Source organism: Phalacrocorax aristotelis, chromosome 6 (assembly GCF_949628215.1).
Source record: "Phalacrocorax aristotelis chromosome 6, bGulAri2.1, whole genome shotgun sequence".
Lineage (NCBI taxonomy): Eukaryota > Metazoa > Chordata > Aves > Suliformes > Phalacrocoracidae > Phalacrocorax > Phalacrocorax aristotelis.
The window spans coordinates 53,249,771-53,268,850 of record NC_134281.1 but is presented as its reverse complement, the minus strand read 5'-3'; the positions used below and the strand labels follow the sequence as shown (position 1 = coordinate 53,268,850).

The 19,080-nt window shown below is 39.4% G+C and overlaps 1 long non-coding RNA gene across 1 annotated transcript; it reads right to left on the bottom strand.

The window, feature by feature from the left end:
* Positions 1-924: 924 nt before the first annotated feature.
* LOC142059295 (uncharacterized) lies at positions 925-18,633 on the bottom strand. The gene is made up of 6 exons (XR_012661275.1): positions 18,541-18,633; positions 14,850-14,910; positions 9,944-10,077; positions 9,494-9,564; positions 8,156-8,265; positions 925-5,866 (listed from the first exon to the last, which is right to left on the bottom strand). It is a non-coding gene; the product is annotated as an uncharacterized LOC142059295 (long non-coding RNA).
* Between the last annotated feature and the right edge of the window lie 447 nt (positions 18,634-19,080).

The window sequence follows — 19,080 nt, the reverse complement described above, 5'->3', positions numbered from 1 at the left end:
CAAGCAGTTCAGGGGTGACATTCTCCTGGCAAAGGTCATCTGCTGTTGTGCAAGACAGGTTAGTACATAATTTTTTGTGAGATTGGAGTGAAGACTGCATCAGCAAAGCTCTCTGAAACACATCAAGGTACACTATCTTTTCAGTAAAGCAAGGAGGATAACAGGTTTCCAGGTTCTGGCATGGCTGATGAGAGTTAATGTCCCTCAGCAGTGATGCGCTGCATAAACTGTCACCCCACACCATATTGAAAGTTTTCTGTAGGGAATATTCCCTAAATTAGCACCCTATTTCACAATAATTTTTGTCAGAATTCATACTCTTCAGGACAAAACATGTGGTTGCAGTGGGTTATAACTTCAGAGCAGTACCTGAATTTTTATCATAAACTGTGGATTACTATTAGTGGGATCTGCGCAGACAGTTACTAAAGGTGGATCAGATACAGTTAGCCATGATAATGCACCTTTTCTGTTTGTATATACATGTCTTAGCATATATATAAACAATATATATATATGTTTTCTGTTGTCTAGAGAAAAACCCTGCTGACTGGTCACTGCCCTTTAGCAGTCAGCTCCTCCCAGTCAGGCAGAAGATGAAGTGGGATGAATAATGACAGGCAGGAACAGTTTTGTTTGGAATTATGAAGGATAGTGCTATTAAACACATCTCACCCTGAAAGACAAAATCTTGTAATACACTTTCTCTACTTAATTTCTTTTCTTGCTCAAAAAGTGGCTGTAAACATCTTTTCATTTTGAAGTTTAAACAGTCATAATATGATTTTCCTCTGTACTGCTAATTTTATTTTTTCCAGTTGTCCTTTTTCATCACTCATGCAAATTCTACTGTCATACAAATGCCATCACAGGTTAGCGTGTGCCTCGTGTCAGTGTTAACCATGACTCTTGGATGTATTTTAAAAGTAGTGCTGAGTAAATACAGCCATAACAGATAAGGGGGGGAGAGGGAGGTGGGGAGAAGAGGGGAATGTTTTAGTGAAAACAAAACTGAATTTTCTCTTTTAAGGGTTGTAGGACAGGAGTAAGAGAGAGAAAAATATTTCCTTCCCCCAAAAAGAATGTTGGGGTTTTCTGTTGGGCATTTGGTAACATGCTCTTGTATTTTACATTTAAAGTTTTAATCTGGAACCTATTTTAAGCAATAAAAATTACATATTGAAAGAGAAAAATCAGTATATCCTAAATTATTTGACAGTGCAGTGATTTGACACTCAATTATTCTTCCAACAATTATTTTTGTTAAAGCACTTCATGGAACTTAAACACTGGTTTTTGTCCTTCCAATTCATAGTTTTTTCTTGCTCAAAATGAATAACCAAGTTAAAACTATTAATTGTAGGTAGAGTGAACCTTGGTTTCAAGGTAGAGAATTTTCTTATGATGACATATAAGAAGCATGTAGTTGATTGGTTTCTATAGATGCAACATTGTAGTAGAAATATCGATTAATTCCAGAATATGACTTGAGGACAGAAAAACCCATGATGTTGTTTTCCCACTAGTGAGTGATAAAAGCCACATTAATATGCCCATGGTATTGAGGAGAAAAAAGGAATAGAGTGCAGTAGGAGTGGGTGAAATAAAGAAAAGGAAAAGTAAGGTAGAAGCAATGCTTGCTTCTAAAGCATCTTGCATTTGTGCATGAAAGTACAGTAATGATATGAATAGATGAGCAGTAAAGCTGATGTTTAAAATATCTTCAAAACAGGAATTTTTCCAGTACATCTACTTGTGAACAGCATCCTCTTGAAAAATTGTCCTGTTTGTGTGTGGTTTTAGGGCTTTTGGGGCAGGAGAAGGTAAAAGATACTCCACTGATATATGGGTGTTTTTCAACTGAAGTCAGTGGAGTTTGGTTACATTAACTGAACAATTGACCCTTGTGCCGTTAACTGGAAGGTTTAGCTGTGCTATTTGTAGGGCTATCATCTCATGTATCGATGAGAGAGATTGAGACAGACAGTGTGGTAAAAACCTGTGTTATGTGGCCTTGTCTTTATTGAGAGATCTGGGAGAAAGCTGTCTGAAGATGAGAGATGGAGTTAGCCACAGCAATGAATCAGAATGTGTTGAGTCGTGGTGTCTAGCCTTCGTTCCTGCAATATCTGCCCTGCGCTGCCCTGTCTGGCAGCCCTCCGCTCCTGTTACAGAGATGGGATGCAAAGCCACAATGCCAGAACACGAGCAGGTCTGCAGGTGACCAGAAGCCAGCCAACAACTCAACTATCCAGGCTGCCACTTAACATAGGGGAAAAAAGCCCAAATTATGGGTGCAGACCAATGAATCGCCTTTTTAACATTAACGCTATGAAGAGCTGGTTCTGGTCCCGGTGCTTGGGAGTGCGGGGCTGTACCTGTCACTTCTGCGCTGCCTGTCCTTGAGGCTGCTCGGGACTGGGACGGGTATGGGCACTCATGAGGGCAGCTGACAGAGGTCAAAATGCAGTAATATTTCAGATACGTCTTTGGTCTACTCCAGTAGCAGTTCTGCGTGTGATGTAGGCACATCCTGTGGGCAGGAGGGTGGCATGCAGCCAGATATGTCAGCATTATTCCCACTAGGGATTGCTCTGTATTGAAGTTTCTCAGGTGTGACAGGTTTACATCCACTCTGCTTTGTCAAAGAGACCAGTGTCTTAAAATGTACCCTTGCTTTTAGAAAAGGCAAATAAGTTACTGCAAAGTGATGTTGCATCAATTAATATAATCGTCTGTTCCTAAAATGTAGCTTTTGGTTTTAGTTTATTTCAGATTAACTGGTTTAGCTCCATACTTTTCAGGCCATTAGAGGAAAGCAGCAATTTACAGCAATGGACTGTAACCAAATATCACTCTCCAAATTACTCTTATTACACACAGTTGGGCCACAGGTTAGTGGAGAGAGAGATAGATGAGTTTACAATTGGCAAAGTTTATAGAAATGTGGAACCCCTTATGTGCACACAAAAATGAAGCATATGGTTTTAATTACAAGTCTTCCAGATAGTAAATTATAGTAAGATGTGACATCTAAGGGAAAAAGCTGACTGCTACTACAGCTGAAATGCAGGCCATGCCACTGCACTGCATCTTGTTACAGGAGATATAATTTGGTATAACCGTATCCCAGAATCCTGTAACTGATTATATTTGGTCATGTCTTCTCATAAACGAAGGGGGACAAGATTAGTGATGGGTGAAACTCCAATGGTTTAGAGGTTTGGATCAGCAAAGCTTAATCATAAAATGTCCTACTGCTTACTTGAACCCTTTGATGTATTTTTTTCTTCTGTCTGTTTCTGTGCAGTGCAATCCACAAATCTGAGGCCTTGCCCTTCCTTTCTACTCATCCAGCCTAATCCTCCCATCCATCAGTTTCATTGTTTCAAGCTTCTTACAGCAAGCATTATCTGCCCTCTTGTATTCCCAAACCAGGCTGTGAGCCCCATTTGCTGCTCTCACCTGTACTGTTTTTCTTTCTTTCCTTTGGTCTTTTGTATGGTGGTTTCAAAGGGTGTGGTCTTCCCAGGTGTCTCCCTGGCAATTCCTGAGCAAAGGAAGGTGCTACAGCTGATCAAGATTATGGTGTATAGAAAGAAGCAAGCACTAGGACCCACTTTTTAGGTGGAAAACATTGGCTGAGAGAAGCAAAAAAGTGGATAGTGTTGGAAAACCGAAAGAGGCAATACAGAGTCAGAGTAGAGACAGAGTAGAGACAGAAAAGAAAGGATGTATAGTGAGATGTGTAGGGGAACGAGGAGAAAAAAATGTTTGAGGCACAGGCAGTGAAACACTGGCCAAGAATAAGAGATTTTACTCTACGAACTAGAAAGGGATTAATTATCCAGTGTAACATGTAGGCCATGTTGGACAGTTACCTTTGTGGTTTTGATTTGAAAATACTTCGGTTTCAAGTAATATAAATGTTAGCAGTTCTTTTAAAAATCAGCAACCTGCATAGCAGAATCTGCAGGGAGAATTATATTTTGTTAGAGCACAGAGACTAGATCTGAGGTTCTCAAACTACAAAATTCCTGATTTACACCGTGACCACAATTCTCTACACAAAGTACAATTCATCAGTTTAATGATATAAAGATTACCTTAGCCATTGCTCAGGGCAAAGGCAGTCACTCTGTAATGCTGACATAGCAGTGCTACATCCTCTGGACCACAACATGGTACAACCACACTTACTGTTCGGGGAGGATTCCTTTCAGCTTGGGAGTTCTATTTGCTTGTTTGCTTCTTCTTTTGCTGTTATAACAGAGAAACTGAGACTTTGACCAATGTGGTATGACAAGTATTTGTTATCACATTTCACTGCCCTGCAATGGTAGTTCAAATAAAATCCAGGTTTTGCATGCTCAGCCCATCCAGGCTGAACATTTCCATCTGTGACATCCTTCCACCATAGTCAGTGTGATGTGTTAGGGGGTTACTGTGTATATGAAGAGCCAGGTTTTCACAAGGGAGTCTTGGATTTTCAGTTAAGGGTATCTGACATTCCCCAAAATGACTAACCTAAGCCCACGACCACACCATGGCATACCGCTGCTCAAAGCCGAACCCAAACATGAACAAACTTCGTCAAATCCAAACATTTGAGATGGGTATCCAAGTTCTTTTGTGTTCTGGTTTTATTTCTCTGTCACAAGCAACGAATGATTGCTACATGACAGGTAGTCTCACTAGCAGAAACACAATAAGAAATATTAAAGAAAAGTTTTGATTGTCTGTCAGCATGTCCCCTTAGGAAAAACTGCCACATAATAGCTGACACTGGTCCTGGCTCCACACATTTATGCCATTTGATTTGATGTGAAGCACAGTGAGTTGCAGTTGGCAGATATTATTGCAATATTGAAGTATTTTACCGAGCAATGGTACATATAGGCAGCATGGCGTATTCCTAACAGTTTCTGTGTACTTTCAGTTCAATGGTACAGTTGTATATATGGATACTGAAGTGCTCTCTGCATTTAATTGACAAGATCTCTGCAGTGATACAGCATGTTATTTTCCTTACCACTGCTCAGGTAAACTGACAGTAGAAGTATAATGAGTATAAATTAGTTATAGACCACGTAGGCCATATCAAAACCTTCACAATGTGTGGAGTAAGATTAAAAGCCTGAGATTTCATGAGAGGATGTTTGTGTAAGTTTTCAGGGCAATCTGTGGAGGTATTCTGCGTGCAGTGAGTTCCTCAGTATTTCAGCTTTCAGTTTTGGCTTCACATTCTCTGCTTTCTTCCAAAGAACAATGAAGTTTAGCAAACCCTGTGTAATTTAACCTGTGGTTCTTAGTGTACCTTAATGTAAACTGTTCCTCTTGGATTTAAACTTTTTTCTTTTAATCTGGAGCACAACTAAGTTGCTCCCTTATGATCAGAAGTATAGATCTTGTTTGTCCTACTAAGTGTTTTAATAGAGTACTTGGCATCTAACAGCTCAATATAAGACTTTCAAATACATAAATTATCCTGGAAAGTTGACTAGTTGAAGTCCTTCAGAATATTTGAGAATGCTACTTCAAAATATGACTAAGTATTGTAGAGTTTAAGATGTTCTTTCTTTGAATTGTACTTAAAGTGCTTAGAAACCTATTTTGTTGCTCAGAGCAGACAGCATCATGCATGGGCAAATGGGCCTTGCTGTGGAGGAAGTGTTCTCAAGATAAGTCAAGTATTGTGGCTTTCAAAGGTCAAACTTTTAATGGAGCTTATTCTGTTCTACTGTTTGAAAATAGAAACAAAATATGGCTGCGATTAACATCCAACATTTAATCAGATGCTGTCCTCTCAGCATTCATGCAGTGTTTGTTTTGGTAAGCTACTTGCCAAGTCTGAATGCCAGAAAACCTGTGAGAGAAGAGAGAGGAAGAAGGAATCTAGATATTACAGAAAGGTCAATAATACTTTATATCTTAAGAGGCTATGGGAGCTGTACATTTCTAGTGCCTGTGGAGGAGTAGATGAGGAGGAATTGAAAGGAAAATACCTATTTGTATCATTCTGAAGCCTTAAAGTTTTGAATTTTTCACAACTCGGAGGTATATTAGAGGAACAGTTTAGTTAAGTGCAAGTATGCATTGCTAGCTTGGGCAGGATGAAATAATAGCCAAGCATCAGTGTGTTTCTTAGGATGGACACAGGCACAAATGCTCTCACACTGCCCCCTGATGTGGTATGGAGTGAATGGATGTTAATATGGGAGAAGGGGTGAGAGCTGCTGAGGAAACTCTGTTGGCCTCCAACGGGTTACAGGAGCATCAGGAGGCCTCAGGGTGGAGTAGAATGTCCTGTCCACAGGAGCTGCTGATGCTAGAAAAAGTTTCCCTTCACACTAAGAAAGATGGAATGTTGAAATGTTAATGTTTGGGTTCATTACAAAACTTTAAAAAAAAGAGAACAAAATTTGAAACACTTCACCTTATATCAACTCTTGTTACATTAAAACAAGTTGAAATACTACCTCAACAAGTTGTTTCAATAATGATCCATCAAAAATTTAGAAGAAATCAATGTACAGCTGTGAAAAGTTTCCATTTTATCAAATCATCATTTTCTAGTGGAAAACCTGTTCCACTGGAAAAATTTCTACAAGCTTCAGTAGAAAAATCCCTGGACAATTATGCAGTCCAATAGCTCAGCAAGAGCTGTCTCTCCTGCCATTTTATATTCTTTTGATGAAAGCTTCCACCTCCTATGGTTTTTGCAGTTTATTCTTCTACTTTTGCAGTGTCTCTGGTCAATAGAAGAACTGTTCTTTCCAAACACAAGAGAATACTCCAAAAAGAGAAATCTACTGGTATCTGTTTCAATTGTGCATGAAGACTCTTTGGGCTAACGCCTTTCTTTGTGTTATCCTATGGGAAGGTAAGATTTAAGGCCAAATGTTCATGCAAAGGAAGTTTATAAATGACATGGGAAGGTGCTTGTAGGGAGAGTATAGATTCACTTCCTTCCTCACCGAACAGAACTGACTCCCCTGACACAGCTGAGCAGCCACAGCTAACCAATGCTGTTGAGAGTCAATATACATTATCATATTTTCAAGGAAATGCTTTGCTATTAGACTGTAGAAAGGGGAAAAATAACTTGAATAAATCAAGAGAAACTGACTATTTCAGAATGTAGGAAAAAAAACACCACTGAATTGGGCAGGTATATATATCATTATGAACTACTGGCTAACATCTGGAGTTTTTATAAACATGAAGTGTTTATTAATGATGTTCAGACTTTTTAGAGTCAATCCTATATAGAAATTAGTAGTTTAATAACAATGTTACTTGTAGAACATTCTATATCGGTTTACCAAGTGCCCACACACCATCTTTCTCAAGAAAATGATTCTTTGACTCTTTTACTATGAAACAGAAGCAGTTAATGATTTTTTTCATTAATTGTTCAATTCATACATTGTTTAAAAACATTCTTCCCATTCAGATGAATTTCTGTTGAATTACCTCTTTCCAATACTCTTAATCATCTATCACTTTATCTGACTTATTTTCAACAAAAGTTAATATTCCACTGAATATGAAAATCTATTTTAGAAATGGCTTTTGCCTTCTGGAAAAAAAAACTGGCAGAAATTGGAAAAGTTCAAATATCAGAAGCTCTTTTCTTAGACTAGCAGAGACAAACACAATCCAACAGGGTATCATGTGAATGTCACAAGCTCTAGGCTTAGGTGTGCATAATTCTGGAAAAGGGGCTTTATCTACAGAAACTGAAATTAACTGGCCGTTGGGGAAGATATTATGGGAGAAACTGGCTCTGCAGCCTGGCTTGGATGCTCTTCTGTGATGTGGAAGACCTTGCTTGAGACTTTAGATTCAGGAGATACTCATACAGAGCAGATGTTTCCCCCAAGCAAGGGAAACCTGCTCACTTTGAAGGACCAGCTGCTTCAGGAAAAGTCACATGTCAGGCTCACAAATGCAGACTTGCTGAGCTGAAAAGCAAGGATGCTGAGGGACACTTATTCAGACCAAACGGGACTAGCAACCCAAGGCACAGTTTCATTGTCTTAAAAACGTGGGAGCAACGGGAAAGCTCTGAGACCAAGTGGGTAGCATGTCATATAAGATCAAGTCTCATCAGCCTCTGAGCAGGCTGAAGAGATAAAAATCAAATACCTACCAGTAAACAAAGTCCTGCTGAAGAAGAGATCAGTCTGGCCTTGGGCTATAGGGTGTACGGCAAGGAAGTAGAGACAAGGCAGATTTCTCCAGGGCTTCCTTCTGTCTGTGCTGTAGGATGGAGGGAGCTTTAGCTACTTGGTGTATATCACTAGGCTGTTGTAACCATTTTCTTTGTAATAATGCTCTTTATCAAGAGGAAAGATGGCAGGTGCTCTGGGATTCTGGGGAAATTCCAGGGGATGATGTGTTCAGGATATCAAGTCCGGTAAAGATATACAGCACCAGCAGTGAGACATCAACCAAGAACCTCAAGGCTGTCACTGTAAACAGTTCCAGGCACAGAGCAGTCAACCAGACGGATGCCTACCAGTCCCACACCAAGCACCAGAGCAATGTCTTGCAAATGCCAGCAATTGCAGGGAAATACCTTTGGAGGCCATGTATTGTATATGAGGATTGTCTGGTGTCCACACGGATAAGGAGCCTGGATGTGGTTGAAGACAACTACATTTTCTCAAATGAATTATTCACCCTGGGTTAATAATTTGACTAAACTGAAGAGTAACAATTGCCTTTGCAAAGCTGTGTGAGCTCCTAGTCATCTGCTCAGAAAGCAAGAAAAAGTTTGAATAAGCAGGAGAAAGTTAAAATGTTGTTTTCAGTCTTCACAGAAGCGTATACATTTCCTTCCCTGACTCCCAGGTGAATAAAGCACTTGCTACGAGAACATCTTATGATTTGCTATTTGGTCTGATAATATTCACACTGAACACTTTTATACTGGTCTTGATGTACTGCTAACCATCATAAAAGTATAAGGAGCATATAAGCTACTACATATTGCATTATTCACTACATTTTTCAGTTCAAGTGTACTAAGCTTATCTTTTCAGTGGAATATGATTATAACAAAAATCTACTACTTGTGCTTGGATTCATGGCAACTGTACGCACATGCACTGCTGCCTCCATAAATACAGACCTGGCTTGTGCTTCAGTGAGATGAACTGCAAAGCAGGCACTACAGTTTCATTGACAGTTGTGCAAGACAAATTGTAAAATGAACTAAAGGACACTTGGCCATCATAGATGATTCCACTTATTCACATCACATCCCTGTAGCCTTCACAGATACCACCTAATTGGTTCTGAATTATCATGTTTAACCTCAACAAGCTGCCAGAGTTGATTGCGCAGGTTCACTGTGCTGCTCAGCTCAGCTGTAGGGCTTATGACAAGAAAGGAGCAGGGGAAAACCAAAACTTTTGTCTTCTGAAGTAAGGACATGAGTGGATATACTGGGCAATTAAATGCCACAGTTAGCTGTGCTACTTACCCCTCCACACCAGGGAGGCTGTCCCATTTGCCATATAGTTTATAGGTGCATAAGAAGAGATGGTCCTTGCCCTGTAGAAAAGATAAAATCAATGGAATTTCTTTTAAAGTGTTCTTCTGACAATAGGTATAATAATAATCTGAGATAACTAAATCTTTCTTTATTAGAGAAACCACTATGATATTAGCATCATATTGATATTAATAGCCAGCATATGTGTTATATGCAGCTAGGAAGTTATTAATATTTCCAATTGTTTAAGGTAAGTTATCCTGTAGGTTTTAGTTTAGTTTCTTTTGGATGCATTCATTCAATAACGCCTTGTAACAAAAGTCTGTGCCTTGTGTTTGAAGCCCCAGGAAAGCTCCTGTTGTATCTCCTGTCTTGGAGATTGTGTGCCTTGCTAGATTATCCGAATGATCTGTGGGGCAAATATTTTTGTCAGCTTACCTCATACATCTAGTGAAATGAACACATGAGAAGAGAGAAATCGTTTCTGATTTCTTCATTTCCACACCACCCTAAGGCCATTAATCCTCACCTCCAGCCTGCTTACAGTGTGTTATTGCTCCACAGGTGCTGGCCTGGGGACAGAAGAAGCCAAATCCTATTTTAAAAACAGATGGCCAGAACCATATACTTAATAAAATATTAAGCAGAAGTCAGTATGAATCCACCATTCCAACAGCTTTACCTTTTGACTCTCACTGGATCCCTCTCTCCTGGGTATATTGCATTGCATATATTTTCAGTGCTCTCTAGATGCTCCTAGCTGTCCCTCCTCCTCCCCTTTTCAAAACACCTTGTCGAATTAGGAGCTTTTTGCTGCATCTGCAGCCTGAGCAGTCCTCTCCAGAAGAGATCGCCTTGCCTAATTTTCAGTTCTGAAATGTTGATATCTCTGAGTTAGCTAACCAGACTCCACTTAAAGATAAAAATTAGCTTCTTTTGGCATGTTAGGTCATAAACTTAGGACAGTTGTTGAACTGCTTCTTTCTGTCTTTTAACTGTAATGGACTGTAGGTAAATAGTTCATAGGTGGTCATGCTTCATAGGGAAACACCATCTAGCAATTTTACTAATTTATAGCTATTAGGGAAGAACACTCTCTTATTTGCAGGTTTTAAAGTTGTTTATAAACGTTATTTCAGATCCTCTGGGCAAAGCCTGCAGTAAAATCAGTCCCTGCAGAAAAGTCAGACCTACCTCATCCGGTTTATCTGCTGTGGTTTCTCTTCTAGCCACTTCTTTTTCAAACTTTTTTGCTTTTAGACATATTCAGGTTTTATAACTGTCAGCAAGAAGGGAAAAAAAGATTGTGTGTGTGAAATACAATGGTCTAGAGGAAAGTTAAGAGTGAAATATTTGCTAATAGACAGCGACTTGGCAGCTCTGGAGCCAAAAAGCATCAGCCTGGAAGCCAGCAAATAAGATGTCCACAAATATAGAAAGTAGGGACCTGAAAGAGAAAAGAGGGACCCAGTCATGACAGCAAACAGAAGGACAGAGCTAATTTAGTTTTTTTTTCTCTTGCATTTACAAAGCTTGTCCTAAGCTAGAAAATGCATTTCGTTTCTTAGCACTTCTGTCCTTCATTCAGCAAATATTTTGTCTGGCTGCCTTGTGTTTGCTTCTCTCTTGAGCAAGCAGAAACTATGCCATCAGCTCTGGAAACAGTATCAGGCACTTCAATAACACATCAGCTGACGTTTAGGGCACAAGTTTTGGGGAGCTCCGATTCAGAGGATGTTTTTACAGCAAAGAGGCAGATAACATTCATTCCACTTCTGACTTTACCACTCTCTTTTGTAGGTAGGTATTTAAAATTAGCCTCTGGGCAGAGGAGAGGGCCTTTCGTTATGAAAGCAGACTGATGAGACTGTCTCCATCTGACATGAGCAATCTGATGCCTCCCTTTGCATGTTAACAGAGCTCTGTTGAGGGTGTGATATCTGTGTCTGTAATAACACAATAAGAAAAAAAACATCATCAGAGCGACGTGATGGATTTGGTTGTTGAAATAGATACACTTGCCTTGATTTATCACACGATCACCTAAACCTCCTCTGATGATGCTGCCCGGCTCAAATCCCTCTTGAAAACTAATCTGCTATCAAAGTGAGTATATTCTAAGCAGTCAGTGTGTCACACGCCAGGGCTTAGTCTCTGGGGCTTGGGCACAGCTGTAAGAGGCGGCCAAGTCTCTGTATGGTGCGAGACTGAAAAACCTTCCCTAGGAAAGAGGTGCAAAAATGTCATTAAATGTTTAAAGTAGTATAGGAGTGATCCCAGGAGAAGAAACATTTAGAGTATTGCCAGTACGTAAAATGGCACCTGCACTGGTTTTACTTTTAACAGTTTTGCCTCTGTATCACACAGAAACAGGTACAGAAAGACCCAATTTTTTGTGCTAGCGTGCCATGGCAAATACAACTAAAAGTAAAGAGGAGGGTTAGAACTGAAGTGCAATGAATACTAAGAAGTGGTCAGGGTTTTTTAATTTGTTTCCTTTACTTTAGGGAAATTGTATCAAATTTTTCTAATGGTAAATCAAGACTTCAGCAGAATCCCAATTTTCTCAGAGAAACTCATTGCTTCAAACTAGTAATTCCAATTTGTCAAAAATCAGGAGAAAAAAACCCCAGCTTTGGTTTTCATTTGTTTGATACAGATAGCTGTCAGTTTGAGTCACCACAACGTCTTGTGTAAGTTAAAATGCAACAGTTTAATGTTACCATTTTTGTATATTGTTTTTTGGTACATCGTCCTAAGAAAGGAAATAGAATCATAAAGCAGTAGTTTACTAATGATGTGCATAGCACTTCAGTGACACAGATTTGCAGTGGAACAACTCCATTTTGCTTAGTTTAATTGAATCATAACATTTCAATGCTAGAATATCACATTTTGGTTTTAAAATAAAAAAAAAGCCAAAAACATTAATTCTTTTTTTGTCTTCTACTCTAAACAGAAATATGCTTTAAGAAAGAAAGCAACTTTTCATCCTGATTCAGGGAGAAAAGTCAGAAACTTCCCATGAGGCAGAAATTCAGATTTTTATTATTATTTGTCTTTGAGCAGCGTGAGTCAAGATCCACTTCTTGCCAGATAATACAGTGGATAAATATTGGCATTGCTTTTGCATAGTGCAAGTGTTAAGTGATTTGGGAATTTTGGTTGGTTTGTTTTTGCTCAGTGTTGTGCGTTGGAAGGTGGAGGGGGCCACAGGTAGGTATTTTAGCATAAATTATGATACTTGACATTTCTACCCCTTTTAACTGTGAATGGCTGGATCTAACTTTAGAGAGAGATTACTCTGGAGGAGATAAGTTTGTGTTATGCCTTTTCTTTAGGCCACTGAGACTCTGTACCCTATAAAGCGTGTATTATAGAATACCCTTCTTATCCCTCTACCTCTAACTTCACCCCTGCATCCAGCCTGAAACCCTTTTTACTACTCAAAAAAAGCCAGGAAGTTTGAAGCAGAGGAGTTGATAGTCATCTCAAGTGTTGTTAGAAGTGAGCACTTATTAATATTTTAAATAACTGAATATATTGCAAGTTCTGAAGAATTAAAATTAGTTTTAAAGGCTCTATAGATCAAATTAATTTCTTGAGTAGAATTAGAAATGACCCGTTCAGGATAAAAAGCCACTGGAAAATATCCTTGATACTTTTCTAATTCTCCTCAATACCTTTCTTGTTCTTCTCTTTCACTAAAGGAGACATATCTTTTATTTGAATAGCACTAGATACATTTCAAATAGAAAACTAACTTCAAAAGTATGGAACTTTCTTCTTACCATCAATTATTAGAGCCCTCCAGGTGTTTAGTCTTCTACAAAATTACAGACAACTTAGGTTTTTGACAGATTCAGGAGGGGTTATACAGCCAAGCAATTCACCTTCAACCTCAAAAGACCTGTCTTCCCAGGGCAAGCTTTTTTTTTTTTTGTTGGTTTGTGTTTGGTTTTCATTTTTTTTTAACTCTCCTCCTCTGAGGCCTATAATCCTTACGTATTTGTGTATAAACTAGGAATTTATTCAAGATTCTGTAAAGATCTCAACAACGAGCATTATTGACCTTTTTCCTGCAGTTATGTCACACTGTAAAGCTTTTGCAAATGGTAAAAGTAGAGATTTTCAGAACGATCATTAAAGAGAAGAGGCTGTGAGACACACTGCCCTTGTTGTAACCAGACTTCCGGAACAGCCGATGCTCACTGCTCACCCCAGGACAGCCTGGCCAAATAATGGGGGGATAAATACAGGTGGTTTCTGAGAGATGAGGGTCCGTAGCACTGCTGCAGACACACCACCTCTGAAAATCAATTTGGACTTGTATTCTCTTCTATTCTGTTTCTTTCTGAGATTTATTTCAGCTGAATGGTGCCAGTGTTCTCTTTATTATGGTCTCTTGGAGCCTACAGCCACTTTAGCCAACCAGCCCTGTCTAACTCTGTCTTCTGTATGTTTTGAAGTTGTTTTGGCTGAAGGAGGAACAAGTGGTAGCAGAAAAAGCCTCTTTTTCTCCAAGCCATTGCTGGGCTTTAAATTGTCTAATACTGGAAACAGATCAGAAAAGAGGAGGGAAACCCTCCAAAGCCCTTCTCTAGGACTGCTCTGCCTCCACCTTCAGGACAGGCTATCTGTGAAGATCAGATTATATCTGAGACACAGCAACTTCTCAACACATGCCATCAGAATCTGCAGAGCTCTTGCAGAAGCATGCTAATGTCTTTGGGGTAGTTACTTTATGTTCATTTAAAATGCAATTAAATAGAACAAATACTGTGATGAAATGGGCAAGATTTTACATTTGCCCACAAAAATTAGGAGGAAGATCTTTTCATCACATTATAAATTTTATATAAACATTGTGGAAGGGAAATAATATGTGGCAATAATATAGACTGATATAATGAAATAACCGGAATGATGGTATTGTTGTCCATGGGGTCAAAAATTGTTCCCAGAAAAGGATTAATAATTTATGGAAGTGTTTATCCCTATAATTAAATACTGGAACTGGGAGCCACTTCCCGCTTAGTTGTTTTAGTCTGCAAAAATTAGTCCTAAACTCTAGAAAAAGAAAATTGCATTTAAAAGTACCTTTAGAAGGTTGTTGTGTTTTCTGCCTAAAGAAAAAGGCTCCTTTGCTCTGATTTAGAATGGGATGAGCCTTATTTTCAAACAAAACTCTGCATGCAGACAAGGGCAACCATGTAATGGAAAGGGAATTAGAAACAAGGAACAAATCTGTGTACTTCTAGTGTAGTTGTAGTTAATGGTAATAACATTTCTTAACAGTGTTAAGGTCTATAGTACTAGACGGTGTCAACTGGAGAACACCTACCTGGACACTTAGGTGACAAAGCTCCTGGTTATGTCTTCTCCGAGTTTGAATGAGGCATTTTCTGCATAACGTCACAGAATTAAAACAGTAATAAAGGCAGTAATATTGAATAGTACTTTTCTAGGAGCATCTTCTGAGCCAGTATCCCTTATACAGCTCTTAAACTCCTGGCATATTTTAATTCTAATCCAGAGTAAAGGGATGAATTCCCATTTCAATGAACTTTACTGGATGAATGCAAAAGCAAAGGCTGCCTCCCATATTTTTTCAGCCTAATGTTAATGAGTTTGATATTAGCATAATATAACCACTGCATTTCATGTCTAACCTGAATAATTTAAAAAAAAAAAAGCTGGATGCAGAGAGAGAATGGGGGAAGGGGAAAATAGCTTGAAATACAATCTGCCCTGATTTCAACTCATAGGTACTAATCTTTCTTGGCAAGCTGAATACACTGAGTTTGTTTGTGCTGCTGAACACATAACAGAGAGCACAGCTAAGCTGGGGGTGGGAAATACAAATTCCCACTTGCCCATGAACAATTGGCCAAGCAGGTCAGCCCTACGATTCATTATGCCCCATAAATCCACACAAAGGTAGGCACAGGGGAGGGCTTCTTCTCTAAATAGCTGAGAAATATTAATAGCAAGAGGGCTTGAAAACACATGTGCCTATGGGAGCAATGAAGAAATGCTAAAGGACTGAATCCCTCATGCTGCCTCCGGGTTTGGAAGACCATGAGATTGAATATAATACTGTGGGAGCCACACATACTCGGATAATATCTGCATAGAACACCAATACTCTCAGGTCCTCAGTAAGCTGGGTAGTAAGTCACGTCCCTCCTCATTACCACGATAGAAATATACGATTAAAAGTGCCACAACCAGGCACTATTCAAAAAAATATCTCTTTGTCCGGTGAGCACTAAGATGCAGCTGTTGGGTCATCGTGCAAAAGCAATTAATTATTTTGATTAGCGTAACACTTAAAGGCCAGCTTGCACATTAACTATTTTAATTGTCAACTACAATAGCACTGTGGTGTAACATTAAAGGTGATCTAAAATACGCTGTTTGCTGACAGTGCATGACAGTTCTGCAGACAGTAACACTTTCACAAATGCTCTGAGGCAGGCCACATATTTTCTTTTTTTCCTCTATGTGTAGTTTGAATTAACATGAGTTTGTCTGAGAGAAGTCCAGATGGCTGGATTGTTATTAGTCACCCGCACATACTGTTCTCTTGTAGAAAGAATGAAAATTTAAATTCTGAGAAACAAGGATGAGATTGTGTTTGATTTTGGGTTTTTTGGGGGGGATCTGGGTATTTTTTGTTGTTTTTTTTTTTTTAAATGTGATTCCATCAACTACTCAATAAAAATATTATTTTTCTTTAATTTGAATGAAACTCCAAGGAAACTGCCCTAGCTTTATTTAGTAAATGACCACTGCCCCTTCCCTATAAACAATCATATGTTTTGTGTCACTCTCCTCAGCTGCCCTTGAATGTTTTCCTGAATAAGTTCTGTATTTTGATATTTCCTTAACCCTTAAAGGTTAGAGGGAACTTGCCAAGAAGTTTCTTGCTTGTTTTCCTACCCTCAGGCAACGGTCTGCCTCAGACTCCCGTACCTTCCTGCATCACCACCTGGGACAACATGAAGTGGCCTTGTTTCCTTAAAGCACAGAGTAAATCCTAATGATAGATTTCTTTCTCTCTGAATCTCACCAGTGTCCTCTGAGGTAACCCTCCTCCCTCAGGTGTCTTTTATCCCCTTTTCTCTTTTGCAAGCCTATAGTTAGATATTTTTATCTTTTTTTTAAGCTTTAAACATCATTACAAGGTCAAACAGGCCAGTCAATATCTGCTGGGGCTGCTGGCTGCTCCTGCAGTCAAATCTAGCCTTCTGCCACCACGTATCCTATAAACCCTTTTTTTTTCATGGGTGATAGTATTTGAATTCAGAGTTTGTTCTGTAGTCTTTTAGTCCTGATGAGATTATGGAAGAGATTTTTCAAAGGCATAAACAAGACTTATATGTCCAAGTCCCATTGGTTTTCAGCAGGAATGGTAGGTGCCAGAAGCATTTTATGCCCTTGACAATCTTTCCCTATATTTTAAACAAAGATGGTACAAATAAAAGGCTCTTTCATTTTAGAGGAATTTGTAGAGATCATAAATTAAGGCTTAGATAGATAAACAATTTAAATCCAGTATGCTTTGTAGTGGAACTATGCCCCAGAGTGCACTGTGTACTAAGACCCAGAGCATGCTTAATGCAACAGTAGTCAGGGCCTTTGCTGATTTACTGCCAGACGTGCTAGACCCAGGAGGATCTCCTAATGTGGGGAGAGGGGCTGAGAGAGGCGCTTGCTGGGGTGGGACAGAGGGAACTGCTGAGGGACTGGGAGATGGCAGGTGTCCAGCGTCAGGAAATTGAATATTTATGGAGAAACCAGATGGAGCGAGGATTTCTATCCCTATCTTGCTCCTCTCTTAAGTTGGGAAAGTCGCTCTCTGCATTACTGCATGACACAAAATTTGGCAGTTGTGGTGACTACTGTGTGAGGAGACTGCTAAAAATATCAAGCTTCCAGGAGATGAAAAAGCAATAGGATATGAGCTACCTAGGCAGCTTTCTACACCTCTCACCTCCACAGATCGAAGTACTTAACTGTATACTATTCATTAAGTAAAATCCCACTGCTGAATTCTGTTTACCAGGTAAAGAGACATTTTTTTGGCACTGTTCAAATTAGTTGGTGTTTCCTGTGCACATGGAAAGAATAGCTAAGCTCTGACTCATCACAGTGAGTCCCCTGCTGTTGTGGATAATAGTGGAGTGGGGGTGGACATGGCTGACTAATATGCCTTTAAATTCCATTCGGGTTGTAAGCTCTTGAGACATAATGATTTTTTAGGTACTCTGTCATGTGTCATAATGTCACATCACATAAGGTAAATATGACTCATGTAATCCAGTTTGATGCATTGCCATTAGAATATGCTGAAGGGTTTTCTGTGCAGTGAAATACTCCATGTGAAGTGGTTTTTTCCCCCCTGCATTTTAGTGTTTCTGGTGGGAACATTTGCAGGAGTGCAACCAATCCTTCCCATTTAGCCTCAGACAGAAGACTCTCAAAAGCCACTTCAGGGTCCCTTGACATGGCTGAGTATGGCACAGTTAAAATGTCTACTGGAAGCAGTGTGAAAGTGGCGAGTTTTGACCCTCAGGAAGACAAAAATACAGCTATTTTAAGAGAGAGAACCTCTTAAATCCCTCTGGTAAACAGCAGGAGTTGCAGTCTGTCAGTGTCTCAAAGTCTCTGAAATCTTTGGCACTGCCTCAGAGTTGGAATTATTTTTTTTCATGTGATAACAGGAAAAGGGGAGGTTTTGTGGGGGGTCTCAGTTTTTGCTTTGCGTTTTCAGTTTTTGTTTTGTATTTAACATCAAGGAGACATCTCACAGTAGCAAGAAACTGTCCCATACAGACATTTTTTCCACTTTTGCTTGCCAGGTAAACACAGCAGTGATTTGGTGTTCTAGCTGATAGGAGGTATGTAGGGAAATAAGGAGGCATTTCAGCAAACAGGTTACAGCTATCCCTTAAAAGTAGTGGCTAATTTAAAAAAAAAAAAATAGCTTTTGCATAAACTCCTGGAACAATAGATTGCTATTTCCTTACCCGTTTTGGTGGGGGTGGAGTCACTGAGATGGAGCTGATTATCCCGGCTGCAGGGCAGTGTGGCATTGCACAAATAACACAGCACAGGCTGTGTTTTCCAAGGAGAGCCTTTAGATTGTTTGGAGTCCACCAGGAAGTCAACTCTGCCCTAGTTTCCGATGTGATTCAATAGGCTATTTTCCAGAGACGTCTGGAGCCAGAATAAAACCTGTCTGATAGGACTGCTGAGAATATTCCCATGATTATGAAACCACAGAGGGACAACTTGTTTTGGGAGGTGCACTGACAACTAATGACAAAACAGTATATACATTATCAAGCAGATATTTTTTTTCTTGGATAAAGGACTGATAATGCCTGGGTGCGCAGGGCTGCTTTCTGCTCGCAGCTATAAACAGGCTACTCCTACTGACTTCAAATAGCTGCATGTAACTCAGAGAAGAAACTCAAAGTTTTTCCTCTGAGGTGTACTTTATTTATTATTAATTCTCTCTGGCCCTGCCCCAAAACTCACTTCTGCAATGCGTTCACTTTGAGCTG